Genomic DNA, 6,227 nt, shown 5'->3' with positions numbered 1-6,227 from the left:
TCTTGTTACCCTTGATGGCAACAACACGATGCGTGCCTTGCTGCCCCTTCTGTCACTGGGAAAGGTCACCGCACGGTATGAACCCAAAACCAAGCACTTCTCCCATTGCAAGAATCATAGATCTAGTTGGCCAAACAAAACCCAAGACTCGGAGAGACTTACAAGGATATCAAATCATGCATATAAGAAATCAGCAAAGACTCAAATATAATTCATAGATAATCTGATCACAAATCCACAATTCATCGGATCTCGACAAACACACCGCCAAAGAGGATTACATCGGATAGATCTCCATGAAGATCATGGATAACTTTGTATTGAAGATCCAAGAGAGAGAAGAAGCCATCTAGCTACTAACTACGGACCCATAGGTCTGAAGTAGACTACTCACGAGTCATTGGAGAGGCAATGATGTTGATGTAGAAGCCCTCCAGCTCCAAAGTCCCCTCCAGCAGGGAACCAGGAAGGGTCTCCAGATGAGATCTCGCGGAAATGGATGCTTGCGGTGGCGAAAAAGTGGTTTCGTGGACGCCCTTATTTTTTCTGGGATTTTAGGGAATATATAGGCCAAAGAGCTAGGGCAGGGGAGCTCCAGGGGGCCACAACCTTGGTAGCCGCGGGCCCCCTGGCCGCGACTACAAGGCTTGTGGCCCCCCTGTGGGCCTCCTGCCTTGGCCCTCAAGTCCCCTGATCTTCTTCTGTTCTGGAAAAATTCATTTCGCGGATTTTATTCCGTTTGGACTCCGTTCCAAAATCAGATCTGAAAAGAGTCAAAAACACAGGAAAAACAGGAGCTGGCACTTGGCACAAAATTAATAAGTTAGTCCCAAAAAAGATATAAAAGGTATATAAAACATCCAAAGTTGACAAGATAATAACATGAAACCATCAAAAAATATAGATACGTTTGAGACGTATCGTTGTGCTCCGGACGTCGACCAATTCGCTCATCCCAAAGGACTCTGAGCTCCTGGCAGTCTTCGCTGTTGTGGTTGTGCATGTCGTCGTAGATGCAGAACGGGCGGCGCTCCTTCTCAGGCATGCTCCGCTCATGGCCGGGCTTCTACTCAGGGTCAGCCGCGAGCACGGCGGCGTCCCTTGCACTTGACCTCCTTAGCCTTGCCCTTGGCATCCTTGGGTGCATCGTCGGGGTTTCCGCGGGCAAACATGCGGCCTTCTTCAGCCTTGGCGCACTTGTCGGCCAAGTTGAATAGCTCCATGGCCATGCTCGAGGTGTTGTTGACAGCGAGCTTGTCGCACATCTTGAGGTCCTTGATGCCGTTGGTGAATGCCATGATGACCGCCTCATGAGTGGCGCGCGGGATCTTGTTGTGCACATGGTTGAACCTTTGGATGTACTTGTAGAGTGTCTCGCCAGGGCGCTGCTTCATGTGGCGCATGTTGTTGACGGAGAGGGGGTGGTTATTCATGGCCTTTAAGTTGGCGATGAACAGCTTGCAGAGGTTGCTCCATGAAGAGATCCAGCGCTCGGGCAGGTTCAGGAGCCAGGACTGCGTGCCGTCCTTGAGCACCATCGGGAGCCACCTTGGCATGACCTTGTCGTCGTCGCCAGCCGCTTGGATGCTCATGGCATAGAGTTGTAGGAACTCTGCTCGGTCGATGGACCCGTCGTAGCGCGGGGGTAGGTCGGGCTTGAACTTAGCCCGTAACACCAACTTGTGTCACACTCGTGTTTTAACTCTCGTGACTAAACTAACTTAACTCAAAATTTAGGACCAATTAAAATTTTCGTGAATGCTTGTGATGCTTGATGTGATTGTTGTTTGCTTGCTTGTTTGCTTGTGTTTGAATCACAAAGTTCCTACTACTCACCATACTCACTTCCTCGACCCAAACCCTTGCCTGATGATCATGCCATGTGTATAGGACGAGAAACTATTTTTACCAACTTTATTTTGACCAAAAATCATTTGCTTGATTTAAGCCTTTTAAAACCCCCGAGTTGGGATTTGTACTACAAGTCATCAAATAAGGGAAGTTATTTTGCACCAAATATTTTATTTAAATGCCATTATCAAAATGGCTCCCCAAAACCAAAATATTATTATTTTAAAAGTTATTTTTACCATTTTATTTAAATACCTTTTTCTAAGGCCAGAAATGGTCCCTTATGAAGGACATTTTTTTTATTGCTTTCAAAATATTTGAGAAAAATTAGAGAAACTCAGTGGACATATGTATTCCATATATAAAACTTTCAACACATGGTCATGTTGAAAATATTGGGAAAAACCCTTCAAAACTGTTCGTGCCTATTTCAAGCTTTTGAAATATTTCTATAGGAAATATTCTCAATAAATTCTATCAAAATTGTAGCATGTCACACATGATATATGTGATGATCTTGCCAAGTTACATCCCAATCCAAGTTGATTTGATTCACCTAATTATCCCAAAATCCTATCTCTCCAGATCGAAATTTGGTTGGCATGTTCTGATAATCCAATAATGTATCCACACCTAGTGCTGCATCAAGGAGAATAGAAGAACTTGTCCCAAACCCCACAAAATCTTCTCTATTGGTTTCTAACTTTCAGAAACTTTACATTATAAAGTTTCTCCAATTGGTCCCAAACTTTTTGGGCATGCTCTAATGCTCAAATAATGCCACCCAAGCAAGTTGTGGATTTGTGGGAATTGATTGGCATGCTTTTATATGCAGAAAGCCATTTCTGCCCATTTCATTGTTTTTTCAAGTCTGCATTGGAAACTTTCTCCACCAAATCCCAAATTTGGTGTCCAAGACTATTTTTACCTATTATGTGATCGTGTTAATTTTCATAGCAAATGGAGTCCATTTGCTCGCCCTAGCATCCATCAAATATCTTTTGTCTATTTACCAAAACTGCTGCTTTGCCCCCTTCCACTAATCTCCTTGAGCTTAAATTTTTACCACAACTCTCTCTAGTCCCCTTTTACCTTCAGTAACCTTGCCATGGCCTCTGGTCAATTATTGGAGGATGACTGCATCTATCTACCTCTCATTTTTACCTTGGCAGCACTATTTGACCCCTCTTGCTATACTTCTGCTTAAGCAAATGCCCCCACCTCTTCCCATAGAGCCTCTAGTATGCTAATGCATCATTTCAAACCAATATATGGCATTCTCGTTTGGGAAATATGAGCAGCCCATCAGAAACTTGATTTCTAGCTGAAATGTAGCTTTGAACTACAACTGCTAGCTAGACACCTCCTCTTGATCTGAAACTCTTCAATAGTGTAGTCCTTCCATAACAAATACTTCTAGACAAGGTTTTGTTTCAAAATCCCTCCAATGAGTGCCCTCATTATTAGCCCTAAGTTTGCTGCTGCAAACTAAACCACAGACAAAACCCAGCCTAACCATCTTCATATACTTCCAAACTCCACCAACAGCCTCCTGCATGCATGCCCTGGGTTAAAGACACCTTTGTCTGGTCGTAAGGTCACTGTAGGCATGAGTGGCGGTGGTGACCACACCAATGGCATGCAGAAACGATGCACTTCACCTTGGCCTCTTGCTGCAGCTCGGGTCCAGCAAGGGCAATGCGTCCCAACGCGTTGTAGAGCATCCTTTGACTAGTCCTGCCTCTCCCCGACGCGAGCTCGCCTCCAAATCGCCCTGGCACGCGTGCTCTCCTGTACCCAGAGCGCACCCGAGAGAATCCGAGGTCCTCTTCGATGCCCCCTCATTTCTCCTTTTTTTTACTCGAGCCCCAGAGCGCCGAATCCATTCCCCCTCCTTACTAGCAACCTCCTGAACCAACCCCGAGCTCTCCCATGCCATGTGATCCGCCCCATGGTCGTTGTCTTCCGCTGGCCCTTGCTCGAATCCGAGCCTCTGAGGCGTTCCCTCCCCCTCTGAACTGCACCCTGGAGACCCTAGAGCCGCCACGAACCTCCCCGCAACTTCCCTTCCTCCGTGGGTGGCCGTGGCGTCCTGCCTCCACTACCGTCAGCGCGACCACGCCGGTTAGCTGTCGGCTCGTCCGTCGCTCCCAGCGTAGGAAGAGGCCTCGCGGTGGAGCGGCTCGCCGCCACGAGTGCACCGGTGGCCAGAGCGCCACAAGGGATGGCCTGAGCCACCGGGACAGAGCGCCGGTGCATTAGCCTCGCCTCCCCTATACCTGCTACGCGATGAGGCCACGTGGGGAAGAAGAACCTCGCTGGTGGGCTGGCGACCCCACCACTCAGTCACTGCTGATGCGTCTAGCCGGGCCCGCGCAGTTTAAGTGGAGGCAGATCCACCCGAAGCCGTCTCCCGTGCGGCCAAGGCGGTTTTCACCAAATATGCCTTCCGCGTGGCCTTCGCGCGCGCAGCCACGTACTTGGGCCGGCCCAACCGCCATGCGACGCCTTCAACGCCACATTTCCCTCTTGTATAGCCCCTTTCTTCCCTTTTTCCTTTTTTCAGAAATTTCAAAAATACATAAACAATTCATTTGGATTCCAATTCTGATGATTCAAATTTCTACAGGTTCCTAAAATCATGTGCTATCCACATATGTGCAATCCACATTTTTCCATAGGACTTTTCTATGGGGTTAATATTCAAATACCAATTTGAATACTTTAAACACCACCTTGCAAAAATCCTAGAGGATTCAAATCAACTCCAAATGGAGTTATTCCAATTTCCATAGATTATAAAATCTTGATCTAATTTTAAAGCCTTAGGCAACATTTTTATTTGCCTTGTTTATGTTGCATCAAATAAATAACACCTATTCCTAATTATCCCATATTGTAAAACACCTAGAATATTCATATCAACTCTAAATTCAGTGAAACCACTTCCTAAATGTTTCTAAATTCATGCTTTGTTAAATAAGTGGCTCCACTCATTTTTAGCAGAATGTTTTCTCTAGACTTCTTCAAGGATCACCTCTTCCTCCTTTCCTCCATTCAAAAATATCTGATGATCCAAATCTCCTAGAGCAAGCTTCAGGTATTTTTCATATGACCAGACAGGTCCAAGAAAAAATAAAAGTCATATTTATAGAACACTTTTGTTTCTACTTGCTGTGTGGCTTACTGTGGTTTTTTTCGACGATAGTTGGCGATATAGATGGAGTACTCAGAGTTGGACCGGAAGACCTCGAAGACCCCGGAGACCTATTAGAACAAGGCAAGAAGCCCTTCGACCATGTGTGAGGAAAATGTTTTATGCATGACATGTTGATTACTTTATTCTGATGCATATAGTCATGATTAATTGGTACACCCTTATATGGTGTTACCGATGGCTCCACTAGCGCACTTGCATTTGAGCATGACCTTAACATCTACTCCCTCTATTCCTAACTATAAGTCTTTTAAGATATTTCACTATGCATCTACATACGAAATAAAATGAGTGAATCTACACTCTAAATTATGTCTATGTACATCCGTATGTAGACTATTAGTGGAATCTCTAAAAAGACTTATATTTAGGAACGGAGGGAGTATGAGGGTCACGTTGATAAAAAGTTGACAAGTAGATAGTAGTGCTACACATAGGAAGAGCATATGCATGGTGATGGCAATACAAGGGTGATATCAAAGGTTTTTCGAAAACCCCGTCGGGTGCCACTAATGCCTGAGGGTGATGGTGTTGAGCTGGATGACCACCTGAGAAAGAAGTGGTGTACCGGAAAGATTTTGTGTGAGTGGTTTCAGAAATGGTATTAGATTTAAGATTTTTCGACCGTCCCAACCTTACATGTGCTACCATGGTAGCCCTTTATGGGACGGGGTTGTGTTGATTACTCTAGTCGTGCTAGCAAGGAGCCCGCATCACTAGTGGCGGGAGTGATATGGTCACTCTCGTGATGGGGTCGTGCCAGGTAGGACGACTATGCCGTTTTTACGTGTTCCTGGCACACCGTTTCTCCCTGCATGCATGATACGGTCTAGAGTTGGTGCTCGTAATGCGTGCATCATGTGAGCTGGGTACCAATCGAGTGGACTCTTTGTCTAGTGTCGTGAGGGGAAACGCATTGATCGGGTACTTACCTCGGGTATGTTATATACTTCGAGTCGTGTATGACACGGAAGTTTCCCGGATCTCGTCGGTACAACATACAACCTCTGGAGAGTGTCAAACTATTTAAATAGCCGTGTCCAAGGTCAAGGACAGTTGGTGCTGATTAAACTACGTCTACTCGTTTCCGCTTAAACCAAGTGTGTGTGTGTATAAAGGTGTTACATGAGAAAGTGATTACTTGGTCAGGTTTGGCGAC

General features: G+C 45.7%; 1 long non-coding RNA gene across 1 annotated transcript; it reads left to right on the top strand.

Annotated features, from left to right (window-relative positions):
- The first annotated feature begins 3,724 nt into the window (after positions 1-3,724).
- Positions 3,725-5,257, top strand: LOC123412907. The gene is made up of 2 exons (XR_006613626.1): positions 3,725-4,951; positions 5,060-5,257. It is a non-coding gene; the product is annotated as an uncharacterized LOC123412907 (long non-coding RNA).
- Positions 5,258-6,227: the final 970 nt, after the last annotated feature.

This window comes from Hordeum vulgare, chromosome 7H (genome assembly GCF_904849725.1).
Source record: "Hordeum vulgare subsp. vulgare chromosome 7H, MorexV3_pseudomolecules_assembly, whole genome shotgun sequence".
Taxonomy (NCBI): Eukaryota; Viridiplantae; Streptophyta; class Magnoliopsida; order Poales; family Poaceae; genus Hordeum; species Hordeum vulgare.
This window is presented reverse-complemented; position numbering and strand designations above follow the sequence as displayed.